Source organism: Tachypleus tridentatus, unplaced genomic scaffold, assembly GCF_004210375.1.
Source record: "Tachypleus tridentatus isolate NWPU-2018 unplaced genomic scaffold, ASM421037v1 Hic_cluster_2, whole genome shotgun sequence".
Taxonomy (NCBI): Eukaryota; Metazoa; Arthropoda; class Merostomata; order Xiphosura; family Limulidae; genus Tachypleus; species Tachypleus tridentatus.
The window spans coordinates 16,931,088-16,947,314 of record NW_027467782.1 but is presented as its reverse complement, the minus strand read 5'-3'; positions in this window follow the sequence as shown (position 1 = coordinate 16,947,314).

The window sequence follows — 16,227 nt, the reverse complement described above, 5'->3', positions numbered from 1 at the left end:
TAATTACTTTACCTATAACATAACGTCATTAGGTAAGCTGTATCGGTTTTACCTAAGTACTTTAACAGTATGATTTACTTTATTTTCTAAGTCGTATTATTATCATTAAATTATCTGTTTTGTTTATCACTTGCTGTCGTTCCCAGTTTTGAATTTCCGACAAGAAGAAAGGTAATCCACTGATAACATACACGCCCAGCCTTTGGACTAATCTTTTACCAATGAACAGTGCAATGGATCCTCACATATAACGCCCTCGCGGCTGAGAGGATGAGCATGTTCGATTTAAGATTTTCGATCCTGCCAGCCAAAGATTGCGAGTCGCGAGCCCCTAACCACCAAGCCACTCCACACTAATATTGAACGTTCTTGGAATGTATGTGTTTACGTTTTATTATTACCTTCTTGGTTTTAAGAGACTAATATCAGTCAGTATTTGAGTGGCTGTGTTAAGCACGCTTCGTGTTATGTTTATTACATTATTTGTATATAAAATTTACCTGAGTTATACTTAAATCATAAACAAACATTTGCTCTTAACTATACTATACCTACGGCCATGTTTCTTGACAACGTAGTTAAAAGGTAACAGATAATGCAATACCTTATCTCAGGTGTCAGGTTCTTCTAAATATGCAGGTTAAAGACATTTAACGAGCATCTATCGGCTGTAAGGCCTCTTACAAAGGACTTTGTAAAATTTCGTTTTGTATACTGAATTTCATCCGAACCTCCTAGAGGGCTTCGTACACTAACTGTACTCAATGCCGAATTGCAAACCACAGCAAAGGCAGCTAAACAACACATTTGCGAATAGCTGGTGGACTCTTCCAATCGAATAGCAGGATTTTATTTCATTTTTTTTATAGAGCATTCAAGGCTTTAAATTGCGGGGCGCAAACAACAGAACCTTGGATTCATGGTTCTGTGTACTAAATACGGTCTGGTGTTCAGGGTAATCGGCTCACAATATGCCTGTTGCAAGTTAGAATTCCGTCATATAAAATCCTCACCCTTTCAACCATGGGAGTGTTATAATATGACTGTCAATTTCACTTTGTGTTGGAAAAATAGTCCAAGAGTTATCGAGTGGTGTTGATTATTATTTCTAAATTAGTGAAGACTAGTCCATATAGAGCTTGAGTAGCTTTGTGCGAGAATCAATGAAACAAAGATTAATTGCAAGACTACACTAGGCCAAGGTTTAGTTTATACATGGTTATACTGATGTTGTTTATGTATTTCTTTAACAGTACTACTGGTTATACTATTTTATGTGTCTATTGTGGTTATTTTTATTATTACGCAATTGATTAAAGAGATAATTATACATTGTTTACATAGTATATGGATTTAGGACTGACATATACTTCCTTAGATCGCTGAATCTCATGAGGTATTATTAGGTTTACGGCCGAAAATATCGTTAACAGCGACATGCTTATTTTGCTGAAGAAAGCAAGGCTTGGCATGGCCAGGTTGTTAAGACACACGACTCGTAATCCGAGGGTCGAGGGTTCGAACCCCCTGCCAAACCAAACATGCTCATCCTTTCAGCCGTTGAGGCGTTATAATGTTACGATCAATCCCACTATTCGTTGGTAAAAGAGTAGCCCAAGAGTTAGCAGTGGATGATGATGACTAGCTGCCTTTCCTTTAGTCTTATACTGCTAAATTAGGGAGGGCTAGCGCAAACAGTCCTCGTGTATCTTTGCGCGAAACTAAAACAAACCAAAGGTCGCAAAAAAAATAACGTTTAAAGTAAGTCAACATTTCAGAGCAACAACTATTTACGTTCTTTGATGTATCTGGATATTTAATTTCAAAGTATGTTCTTGAAATTTATTGTGTTTTAATTGAAACAAACGTATTTGAAATGACGCTACAGATTATATAACCGTTTTATAATATCAGTGAAGAATGTTCAAACGAACGTCAGATTTTTTTCCACCGTTTTTAACCTTTTCTCTCATTAAAGTCCTTGATTTGACAGGCAATAATTAAAGCGATCTGTGATAATGAGTTACTAACCTGACATCCTCCTACAGTTTTGTATTACATTTTTAGAGTAAAAAATATTTCGTGTAATTATCACCAGATCATTAACTTTATCAGAAGATTCATGTGGGTTGGACCTTTCATCGGAGGTCTGAGAAAACACAAGAGTCGTTTTGGAAACCATTTTATTGGCAATTTAATGACCAAACAAACTCGAAAAGGTTGCGCCGTATTGTTATTGACACTTATACACTTTATGTATGTACATATAGAATGAGATTAGCTTAGCAAAGTGCTTTGGGCTTACAACTAATGCCAATCGTTTCCCTAAAAACATTAGTTAGGGCAATAAATTCTAAATAAAGCCACGCAGTCCTTATTAACAAATGAAAAGTAATAGAAACATTTCTATATTAAGTCATAATGACACTGCCTTGTTATAAAGAAATAAATACATGCGTATTTACGCATAAAACCAGACAGAATAATTAAATAACTCCATTTGCATGGTAACATAATTAGTGACGTCATACTCTAAGCGCTGAAGTTGAAAATAAGATGTCTGAAAAATGGAGAAAATTCCCTCACTATTATGTCTGAATTAATATTCTAGGTTCTCTATTGTGACCCGACGAGGTATAGAGATATTGACTTGTTTAGATATTCGTAAGATTTTAGTTGTAACGGTTCCCTAAACCTTTTGGGGTTTGCATTTCAATAATGTCTCAAATCAGCCGTTCTCTTGGGATTATCTCATTGAACATAACCCGAGACGTTCCTTCCAATTACCGGACTTTTCCTATGAGAAAATTTTACTTCCAGAGTTTGATTAATCTCTTAGACTCTGCTTCGTTTACGTACAGGCTATTAGTAAAACTGTAATGTGTTGATAAAGTCTACGTAACATACGAAAGACCGAACTAGAGACTGTGGGGTAAAACACCCATAAGTGTGCATTACTTCAAGAACGTAGGATGCGTGGAAGTCTTGTACTCAGGTGGCACTAGAATTCCATGTCCTAGTTTAAAAGAAAATGTGCTGCGTTAGCTGTTGATATTTCAACGCGAAAAAGTCCGTCCCGGATCCTAGCGCTTAACACTATAAAACTTACCGCTGTACTTTCGAAATATGTTAGAAAAATAGACAAGAAAAAAGTGTCAGTGAAAACATAATTATTTTTCTGTCATGAATTCTGATAATAATTTATTGCTTTGTTCAGTTTCTTTTGAATTTCGCTCAAAGCTACACCAGAGCTCTCTGCACTATCAGTCCGAAATTCAGCAGTGTAAGACATGAGGGAAGGCAGCCGGTCATCCCCATCTACAGCCAACTATTAGGCTTATTGGACTCTTCTTTTACAAACGAATAATGGGATTGACTGTTACATTTTGACGCGTCCACGGCTTAAGGACGAGCATGTTAGGTTTAACAGGGGTTCGAACCCTCGACCCTCGGATTACGAGTCGAGTGTCTTAACAATCTGGCCATGCCGAGCGTTGCTTTGTTCAGCAAAACAAACATTGGTTTCTCTGTCTATAACCTTCTCATAGATCTTAGAATCGAATAAGGTTTCTTACGTTGAAATCAACTGATTAATTTGCTTACTTTGATAAGTGCCAGATGTTGGGAAACAGAATCAATATGAAGAGCACGATGTTTGTTGAATAACAATGCCTGAATGAGGAGCGAAGGAAATCGAATATCTTTATTTCTGCTTATTATGAAGCACGTTCGTTCATAGAAACATCTTCTTGGATTCATTAAAATCTATTGTTTTCTTGTTCATCGTTCTTTATACGAACACATTTTCACGAACATGTTCTCTTGCATTTAATTAAGCTATCTTCACGTTGATTGATCTTTGTATCAAACTTTTACGTTTGTCTTCGTCACTTCGTTTGTGCATGTCCTCTTTAATTGTAGCCTGATGCGTATTTAAAGGACGACAAACTAAAAATCATGTTTTCATTAACAGATGAAAAGTGCCTGTGAAGTTACATTTATTATGAATACTAATAAAATATACTTGTTTATGGCACAACGAACACGAAAACAACACGTTTAAATCAACACCCGAGGACGTCCCTGAGAGAAAACAATTCTGCATTTAGTGTTACAGTTTCTCAGACAAGACTCGTAAACAGTTCGAATTGCGCTGTATTCACCGTATGCTTATCAGTATTACTTTGATGGTACATTTCCGATCATCTGTAAATAAATTTCCATCTGCGAAAATTTCTTCATTCTCGGGATACAAGGAAAAATAAGTCAAGACATAAGAATCAATACGCTTCAATTTATTCTAATAATTGATATACATTTAAATCTTTTGGTTAATAATATAAGCAACTTTCCGCAAATTGAATGGCGCGCGAAATCACGCTGTGATGTTTCCACCCTGTCGTTTACAATTTTAAACTTGGAAAACAAAATACAAAAGAATTGTTAAAATTAAACATTCCAGTGAGCATTTACGTCATTTTACATATTATTATAGCTTCCGACAAGTGTTCACACCCAGACAAAGACACAAACTACTGCAAACTCATTTAATCATGCGCGATAAATAAACACAAAAAAATGCAAGATATTAAAGTTAATTCCCAGAACTATTTCGAACTTCGTGGTCTAGGTGGTTCGACTTTAAAATGTTGAAAAATAGTAGGTTTTCCTAGCATGCCGTGTCTATAAGATATATACAATTTAAGAGGTTAATTAAACATAGAGATTCTTTCTTTACCAGAAGTCATATTTATAGCACATAACATGTTCTATGGTAAATACTGTGATAAAAACGAATTATTTCCATCCTCACTTCCTTTCATTACCATTCGCATCGCTAGAAATAAGAGATTTTCGTATTAATATTTAAAAGCGAATAAACCAAACTCAAGAACATAACTGTCTTTTCTATTTGTTAACCATTGAAATTAGCGGTATTCGAGATGCAGACGCCTGACTGGTTAGCTACATCGTGTATTTTCTTTTATAGCAAAGACATATTGGGATATCTGCTGAGCCCACCGAGGGGAATCGAACGCCTGATTTTAGCTTTGTAAATCCGGAGACATACCGCTGTACCAGCGGGAGGCGGTTAGCTACATCAAGTGTACGGTTAGTAGAGACGAGTATCCTAATCTTAGCTGATCTAAATTTTCAGAAGCTTTTAGTGAAATAAAAACTACTTATCTGAAGCAAGCAAACAGAAAGTTCATTGCATAACTGACTTATAAATGTTAAGCTCTTCAGTTACTATCCGCTGATACAGATATAACACAATTAAAGATTTGTCAATCCCTAAAAACCCTAAACATCAAGCTTCCAACACTTCCACCTACGAACAACTTGTTTCAGGATATTAAAGAACCTAAGAATGACACCCGAGTTCAAATATGTTGAGATATATTTGACATAATATAAATAAATCTGTTGTTTTACCATACTTACATCCGTATTAACAAATTATACAATACATCAATGTAATTTATAGATAAATGTAAATATACAATAGCTCTTTAATTTAAAAGAGTAAGTAAAAATATTGTTTGTTTGTAATTTAGTGCAAAGCTATTCGAGGGCTATCTGCGCTAGCCGTCCATAATTTAGCAGTTGTAAGACTAGATGGAAGGCAGCTAGTCATCACCACCCACCGCTAACTCTTGGGTTACTCTTTTACCAACGAATAGTGGGATTTATCGTTACATTATAACGTCTCCACGGCTTAAAGGGCAAGCATGTTTGGGGTGACGGGGATTCGAATCTACGACCCTCAGATTACGAGTCGAGTGTCTTAGCCACCTGGCCATGTTGGGCCGGTGAAAAGATATTGAACTTATCCACAAAACAAATAAAAACACCAAGAATTAAAAATGTACAATGATTTATTGTATAAATATACAATTAAACCCTGCATGTTTCGGTAGAAACAAATTCCACCGTCTTCACGAAACCAAAAGAAACACAGGATAATTCATTTTATGCACCCAAATATACGTGTATAATATACATTTGTACACTGCAATCTATAGAATATATTTCCAAAAATATCACTTCTGTGGCAAATCTCTTTTGAAAATCATTTTAGTCTTAAGAATGTCTAAAGATCATCTTATGTTTAGTTCATTTTATAACTTAATTTTATCAAGTTTTTGAACTTTATCTCATTCAGTGTTATCTTCACGATTTATCATAATATTCGCATATTTATTAGCCTTATTAATCTATTACGACCTATGTATGAGTTTGGAGTTAAAGTAATTTCATTTTATAAACTTGTGTGAACGTAAACATGAATAGGGATTGTCATACAACTGAACATTTAGTTCAGTATTTAGTTGTTGAAGATGACCTGACGTGACACATGCACTCACACTATTATGTTTTCATTTCAAAATAAAGCTCTACGCCAGTTACATTTTCAGTTAAGCATAATATAATATTTTATTATTTCATAATTTGCTGTTTTTGAAAACGTATCGACCAGGTGTTTATGTTTATAATTACATTTCAAAATTATTCTGAGTACTGGTTAACTACAGGTACCGATAGGTTTAAAAAATGATGGCCAATTCATCTTGTTCGTTGACTGTTTCGTTCGTTTAGTTATGCTAATATACTTTTAACCCTTGTTGACTACTGCTCAGTCTCTTCCCTGTAAATAATTAAAGATTCCCTTAGGACATCTGCAGTTTTTTTTGTAAAATAGCTAAAAGGAGTAGAAACGTTGAAGACAAAGCTTGCATGTTACAGAGAAGTCTTACAAAAGTTTCATTAAAAATGAATAGATCCCAGTGTTGGGCTGTAATCTCAGCTAAGTACGATTCTCGTCCTTTTATTAACTTATCGCGCTTCGCTTCATCGTTCGTGACGCTGCACCACGTGCGATGCATGAGAGTATTCCGAGCACTACAGAGCTGTTTATACTTCATATGCTTATTAGGAATTATAAACAGCTTATTGTAAACAAGACGATCACGATATCAGATAGTGTGTTTGCTTCTTGTCCTAAACAACGCCTTATGCACACAGAGGGAAGGTCAGAGACCTTATAATTCAAGTGTAACCGTCTTTAATTTTGATTGGAAACGGCAAGCAATGCTCAGTACCTGCAGCTGGTACTCTTCAACCAAAAGTAAAATTGACCGTTATATTTATAACATATCCACCGCTAAAAGCAGGCAACCAGTTCAGTAGCACCATGTCTCGAACCAGAGATCATCAGATCATACTAATCATTGAACTCCTGAGGTTACAACAATAAATCTGTAAAACATTAGACTATATAACGTTACGTACCTTCCTAGAAGAAAGGTCTTCAGTAGTATATAGACTCACACATATAGACACACACGCGCGCGACTTTTTTGATTATTTGATTTAAATTCTGTCAATTATTATAAACATCTTTATGTCATTCAGAAATCACGTTATTATATGTTTTTAATTGTTCCCTGTCGAGTATCTTACCAAATATATAGTCACTGAAACATCGGTAAAATGAAAGTCAGCAACAAGTTCGGAAAACAGTCAACAAACAATAATGAGGGAGATATTCTATACATAAACCACAGAGTCTGGTGATTTGGACGCTCGACTTGCAATCTGCGGGTCGCGGTTTCCCATTCACTTCACTGAACATGGTCTCTCTCTTTCAGCCGCGGACACGTTATAATTTAACGATCAATCTCACGTTGGTTATGATTGCTAAACTAGAGCAAATAGACCTCTGCGCGATATTGAAAACAAGCCAAACCACAAATATAGTAAGTATGTGTCAAACATTCTGTGGGATAGTTTGATTCTCAGCTTATACATTTTGACAGTTAATATCTCTTGTATACTAATATGTGATGTGCCTGAGGATAGTGAATGTTGTTGTCTAATTTAGTTATTTTAATAAAATAGATGCCTGAAGGTGGCGAATTTTGTTTTTAAATCTCATCAATAAAGTATGTTTAATGTAAGTTTTATTATAGATGGCGTATCGTTTATATTCTCTCTCTCTAAAACACAATCGCATTTTTTTCGTTGATTCCACAAAAATACATGTTCATATACACATCTTCACACATAAAACTTCATAAATACATTTTCAAATGCCCCTCAGTGGCACAGCAGAATATCTGCGGACTCACAACGCTAGAAACTGAGTTTCGATACCCGTGGTGGGCAGAGCACAGATAGCCCATTGCGTAACTTTCTGATTAACTACAAACAAACAAACATTTTCGAATACGTTTACAAGGATCTTCACTAAACCTTCTTCTATGTCATTTTAACAGTTCGTAACCAAACAAGAAAAACAAACAAACTTATTCTTTCATTACAATTTTCTTAATAGTGTAACAAAATGTTCTAGTAGTTTCAATGTCCTGTTGAGAGACAACAGATAGCTTGTTGTGTAACTGTGCGCTAAACAGAGCTCAGCAAGAATATATTAATTTATGTTCTTTGTGATTTCGAGTATATAATATTATACCAGTTGGAGAGAGCTGTTCACATACTAATATTGAATTAACTTATTTTTCATTGAGATGACGAAGCTCTACTATCATTGTATATAAGTAATTTAAATATCACAGTTGTTCTGATTGACCATATATGTAAATTAACACCCTAAATTTGCCAATTAATTTAACAGTTTAACAGAGACCGGTGTTTTATGTTTCATCCGAGAAATATCTATGAACATAATGATATAATATATACTAACTGACTAATTTTGTTCAAAAATAATTCATTAGGTTTCATATTTCATGACATTTACAACTATAGCATTGTAATTTTATATAATCGTTGGAATTCATTTATAAATAGTGTTTATTAAGTATTGAACTAGCAGCCCCTCAAAATATCTGTGGTAAAATTATTATTTTTATTACAACAGTACTTCTTTAAATACCACGAAAACTTTAATTACAGACATCGAGATCTAAACGTCCACTTGTCTTCGGCCTAACATTAGCTTAGTACTACTGTCTGTATTCGATAAAATGATAATTTTACAGTGTAAGTTGTGTATGTTCTTGCTATAATTTTATGGCTAAACTTTGTCATACATAATATTATCAGTAAGTAAACATATAATGTTTATATTATGATAACTTCATATAAAACACGAGGTAACATAAATTCACATAGAACATTTGATAAGATGGCAACTTCATACACAATATTTGGAAACATAATAATTTCACATAGAACATTTGGTAAGATCACAACTGTATACAGAACACCTGGCAACATGACAACTTCGTACAGAATATTTGGTAACCTAATAACTCCAAAGATCACATTTGGTTAAATGACAACTTCATACAGATCACCTGGCAACATGACAACTTCGTACAGAACATTTAAAAGATAACAAGTTCACACAGATCCTTTGGGAAGGTGACAACTTCACAGAAAACATTTGGTAAAATGAGAACTTCATACAGAACATTTGGTAACGTGACCACTTCATACAGAACATTTTGTAATATGACAGCTTCATACAGAATATTTGGTAACATATCACATTGGTAGCTGATCCAATTTTAAGGGAGTTTCTACGACCAATTGAACAACGTTTACAATGGATTGACATTTGTTCAAATTTAGAAAACAGTTGAAATATTGTTTCTGTGTACAGTTCTGAACTACATCTACATTAATCAAGTTGCGTCCTTTACTTCTTCCTTTAGTAAAAGTTACGTCTTTGATGTTTTCCTTTATCGCACCCTCCAGTGGCACAGCGGTATATGTCAGGCTTATATCGCTAGAAATCTGGTATCGATACCCATGGTGGGCAGAAAACAGATATACTGTTATGTCATTACAAACAACAATATCAGTTGGAATTTCTAGCAAAAAGAAGTTATTTAGTGAAAATGAATCAGCTGAATTAAAAGTATCAGTTGACTTGTGGATGTCACGTGTATCGGTTCTCTCGGAGGCAAAATAAAGGATTCCTCATTAGCAGACCACGTTCACTGGTACGTCCAAACTCTCGTTTAACTTGACCTGTGTTTACCGTAATGTAAGTTGTCAAATATTGAAACTGTTATTATGTTATGAAGAGTGTCATTTAGAGTTATTTATTTAATATCCTTGAGACGTAACGACTGTGTCATCTTCGTTATAAAAGCTGAACTAGATAATATATTTTATTTAATACGTATAGAGGGCATGAAACGGAAATTTTTCTCAGCCACCTCTAACGTTACACAATGTAACAACACGAGTATGTTATAATAAAAACCAAACAGAAAGTTTTGCAGCAGAAATTTTTTGAGAATATTGTCTACTATGAAGAATTTTTCATTTCCTAACGTTTAATAAAATCATTAAGAATAATTTTCGATTCAAATGAATACAACGACTCACACCTGGCTATCTGCTGAGCCCAACGAAGAGAATCATACTCTTCATTTTAACGTTGTAAGTCCGTAGACTTATTGCTGTACTAGCAATGAGCTAACCCTGGGGTAGTGATGTTTCCTCGAGACTTTACACTCATTCTCTAAAGAAATTTTTTCTGCACGTGATTTTGTGTAAGTAACCTGTAATATTTAATATCAAATGTAACACTATCAATGTTTAGATAATAAATTATAAAAGTGACTGTTCAACAAGTGAAGATGTGTACAACCTGTTGTGTTCATTTATGTGATAAAAACTTATACCTGTAAAGCAACTTTTACTTTGTATGTAACACTCTTCAGTAACAAAAGAAACTAACAATGATGAAAGAGCAGAAATATATTAAAGCTATAGTTATGGAATCGAGTGTCTTGGACACCTGTGAACATCGATCAAGCTCCTTTCAGCTATGACCTGTCCAGCTATGTCTGGAAAGCAGAAATAAAGCATTCCCGATACCTAATTGCTTAATTAATTGCCCCAAATGAAAATTACAGTTTGCCTAGAAAGCAGTTAAGGGTGTAAATTAGGCCTTTCTATTTGAAATATATTAGCTAAATTTGGAAAGAAGACCTTCTCGTGGTTTGTGACGCTTCCACACATCATAATGCAGACAGCATTTTCCCCTTCTTTATGGAGTTAAACAAACATGTTTTATTTTCTCAATCATTAAATACTTTTTTTGTGACTACTTCTTTATTTAATTAATTCAGTCACTAGGTATTAAAAGAAAGTTGATAAAAGATTTACATAAACGTTCTTACCATGAAGACATCGAAAAGTCTGTATCGATAGGTCTTGTGTCTATCTCTGGCATCTTGAAAACTCTCACTGTACGTTATAAGTATTAGTGCTGACAGTGAAATTCAGCAAAGGAAGATGAGCATTGTGTAGTACCTGTTGTCTTCATTTCTGTGATAAAAACTTATACCTGCAAAGCAATTTTACTTTGTATGTATCTCTCTTGAGTAACAAAAAAATTAACAATGATGAAGGATCAGATTTATATTAAAGCTATAGTTTTGGAAGCGTATGTCTAGGACACCTGTGGACATTGATCAAGCTCCTTTCAGCTATGACCTGTCCAGCTTTGTCTGGAAAGCAGAAATAAAGCATTCCCGATACCTAATTGCTTAATTAATTGCCCCAAATGAAAATTACAGTCAGCCTAGAAAGCAGTTAAGGGTGTAAATTCGGCCTTCTTATAAGAAATATATTAGCTAAAATTGGGAAGAAGTCCTTCTCGTGGTTTATGACGCTTCCACACATGTCACTGCACAAAGCAGTTTTCCCTTGTTCATAGAGTTAAATAGTCATATTTTATTTTCTCAATCATTAAATAACTTTTCGTGATTACTTCAATTTTTAATTAATTGAACCACTAGGTATAAAAAGAAGGTTCATGAAAGATTGACGTAAATGTACTTACTATAAAGACGTCGAGATTACTGTTTCGATAGGTCTTGTGTCTGTCTCCTGCATCTTGAAAACACTCACTGTACGTTATAAGAATTAGTGCTGACAGTGAAATTCAGCAAAGGAAGGTGAGCCTTGTGTTGTACCTGTTGTCTTCATTTCTGTGATGAAAACTTATGCCTGCAAAGCAACTTTTACTTTGCATGTAACACTCTTCAATAACAAAAGAAACGATCAATGATAAAAAAGCAAAAATATATTTAACCTATAGTTATGGAAGCGTGTGTCTAGAACATCTGTGAACATCGATCAAGCTCCTTTCAACTATGAAATGTCCATCCTTCTCTAAAATGCGGAAACAATCCATTCCTGATACCTAATCGCACAGTTAAGTGCCCCAAGTGAAAATTAAATTTTGCCTCGAGGACAGTTCAGGGTGAAATTCGGCCTTTCTATTTGGAATATATTAGTTAAAATTGGGAAGAAGTCCTTCTCGTGGTTTATGACACTTCCACCCATGGTAATACAGGCAGCAGTTTTCCTTTGTTTATGGAGTTAAATAAACATGTTTTATTTTCTCAATCATTTAATACTTTTTTGTGACTACTTTTTTATTTAATTAATTCAGTCACTAGGTATTAAAAGAAGGTTGATAAAAGATTTACATAAACGTTCTTACCATGAAGACATCGAAAAGTGTGTATCGATAGGTTTTGTGTGTTTCTCTGGCATCTTGGAAACTCCTAGAGTACGTTATAAATATTAGTGGTGATAGTTAAATTCAGCAATGGAAGATGAGCATTGTGAAGTACATGTCTTCATTTCTGTGATAAAAACGTATGCCTGCAAAGCAACTTTTACTTTGTATGTAACACTCTTCAGTAACAAAAGAAACTTAACAATGATGAAAGAGCAGAAATATATTATAGCTATAGTTTGGGAAGCGTGTGTCTAGGACATCTGTGAACATCGATCAAGATCCTTTCAGCTCTTACCTGTCAATCTTTTTTCTAAAAAGCAGAAACAATGCATTTCCGGTACGTAATCGCACAGTTAAGTGCCCCAAGTCAAAATTGCATTTTGCATCTAGGACAGTTCAGGGTGAAAGTTCGGTCTTTCTATTTGGAACATATTACCTAAAATTGTAAAGAAGTCCTTCTCGTGGTTTATGACACTTTCACGCATGTTAATGCAGACAGCAGTTTTCCTTTGTTTATGTAGTTAAATAAACATGTTTTATTTTCTCAATCATTTAATACTTTTTGTGACTACTTCTTTATTTAATTAATTAAGTCACTAGGTATTAAAAGAAGATTGATAAAAGATTTACATAAAAGTTCTTACCATGAAGACATCGATAAGTCTGTATCGATAGGTTTTGTGTGTTTCTCTGGCATCTTGGAAACTCTCAGTGTACGTTATAAGTATTAGTGCTGACAGTGAAATTAAGCAAAGGAAAGTGAACATAATATAGTACCTGTTGTCTTCATTTCTGTGATTAAATTGTATACCTGCATAGCAACTTTTACTTTGCATGTATCATTTTGAGTGATAAAAGCAACTAACAATCATGAAGGAGCTGAAATATATTAAAGCTTTAGTTTTGGAAGCGTGTGTCTAGGACATCTGTGAACATTGATTAAGTTCCTTTCAGCTATGACATGTCCAGCTTTGTCTAAAAGCAGAAACGATGCATTCCCGATACGTAATCGCATTAAGTGCCCCAAGTCAAAATTACATTTTGACTCGAGGGCAGTTCAGGGTGTAAGTTTGGCCTTTGTATTTGAGATAGGTTGTTAAATTTAGGAAGAAGACCTTCTCGTGGTTTATGACGCTTCCGTACATGGAACTGCAGATAGCAGTTTTTCTTTGTTTACAGAGTTAAATAGTCATATTTTAATCACTAAAATAACTATTGTTGAGTACGTCTGTATTTGATTAATTCAACCACGAGGTATTAAAAGCAAATGTTTGAAGTTATTCGCAATGACGACCATGCAACTCACTACTGTTACCTCTTGTTAGTCATTTCCTACCCTCTTTAGGTCTTCTTTTTAGTGTGGTCTTAAACTTTTGAACAGGTAGTACTTAGGCTAATTTCATAATGTTCAAATTTTCTCTGTTAATTTTTTTAAATTTTATTTTTCCTTTTCTTATTTTCATGTTTCGAAGATCTACTCAAATAAGTGGTTGAGTCTTACGACACAAAATGCATATTTTGTTTTTATATTCATTGGCCTTAAGATTTTGGCCAGCAGTGTTATGTTGAAGATATATATTTTTGGTAAATCCAATAGCAAGAATTAATTTGGTGATATTTTCTAATCTTACTATTATTTTTAGGACATGGAGTGAATATCTGTATCTGTGTGTCCGAAATAATAAATACATTGTGTCACTACCTATTTATTGGCACCACGAACAATAATATATAAAAATTCCCACTTTGGTATTCTAAATTCAGACAATTGTAAAAATAACTACGATACGTACGAGAAACATTTGTTTATCAAAGAACAGATATTTAAAGTACTGTCCTTGGAAATTAAGTTCTTGAAATAAGAAACAAAATTCAGACAACCAGTAAGAAATATTCACTTTACTCTGCAACCTGTGAGAGGCGTTAGTGTTAACTAACACTATAATGTTTAAAAGCGTCAAACTAACAAATAGGAAAAGGGACTATTTGGTAACAATAACTCGACTTTCACTAGTACTAAATCTGAATGTTTGATTGTATCTTTATTAATGTAATTTATAAATATGCTTTTAATGAATGTAGTTAAAAATCTGTTCATTTTAAATAAACGGTACCGTACGTAATAGATCAAAAATAGTATTTGTGTTATCACAATGAGAAAAGTTTTTCTGTCCATTAATTACCGTAAAAAAGGATAATTTTCTCTTAACAAATAGTCCCTTTTCCTATTTTTTAGTACGACGCTTTTTAAAACATTATAGTGTTAGTTAACACTAACTGCCTGGCCTCTCACAGGTTGCAGAGTAAAGTGAATATTTCTTACTGGTTGTCTGAATTTTGTTTCTTATTTCAAGAACTTAATTCAGATTTATAAAATGACCTCATGTGAATATACAATTAAAATATTTATAGAAAACTTTACACCTACAAATTGTACTGGTCGAAATACGCGTGAAAGGTAAGTAATTTTTCATGCAAGGTAATTTTTTGCTGTCACATTTTGTGCTTTCTTCTCAAAGTTCGGCCGCTTAATTTAATGTCTCGTCGCTATAGTTACAATGTACAAATACTCAGCAATATTGTGGTTCCATTTTATTGTTGTATTTCTTCACATTGGTTGGAAGTGTAACAATACTCTTGACTAAATTGTAATGAAATGACGTAAGCAAACGAAAAGATAAATAACAGAAAAATAAAACTGGTAAGTGAGGGATAACAGCTGGAAAAGTCAGAAGATATTCTTAGTTGAGTTATGAAAACGAAAATTTATTTTTAAATCTAGTTAACAAGTTGTATATAGAATATAAATAAAGGTTTGTTTCTCGTGATCACAGGAATGTTGATTTGTTGGTGTAGATCTCACAGCAACAAGTTTTTTGATGTGACAACGTTTATTTGTCGTCTGTAGATTTATTCTATACATACAACTTTAACCTTTTACATATATACTGTATGTATGTGTTATATGAAATATTAAAATAGAGAGAATTACAAATATTTTATGATTCGATCAAAGTACACAAATACATGCTACTAAGAAACAAACATTTAAAGTTGAAAAGGATACACAGCTACCAGTGATAAAAACACATTGTGAGATTGTGATTCTCCCCCATGCCCTTGGGATCCACCGCGAGGAAATGTTAGAATGCTGTTATATTTCCCCAAAACTATAAAATTGGATCAGGTTACGCTGTACAAAAATTAGAACATATCTTTAATATAACAGGCGTATTGGGCCTTTTAGTATTTTATTCTGCCTAACGCCAGACGATTTTATTTAGCTCGGGGAAAGTTCTTGCGGTGAAAGTGTTAATACAATCTCAATTAACATCAACAGTGGTGTCACTGGTTGCTTGTAGATATAGCACCTTCTCAAGATCGTATGCGTCATTGGAGATGCAAGATAACCTAGTAATTTTCGTATGAACCATCGGTCAACCCTGGGTAGTGATGCCAACTGTCTTTTAAAAGCCAGATCTGGATAAGCGGCTAAATCTGGAAGAAAGTGAAACAAAATGAAGCATGACGTCATAGCTGAAACTGGTCCAAATTTGAAACTTTGTGTTGCAATTAGATGCAGTATCAGTTGTTTCAATTTCAATGTATGTTTATATGAAGTATAATTATATTCGTAACAATTGGTAATTGTTTGGTTAGATTTGTTGTAGTTTTATAAGATAAGCTTGTCATCAATGAGCTGTGTGATA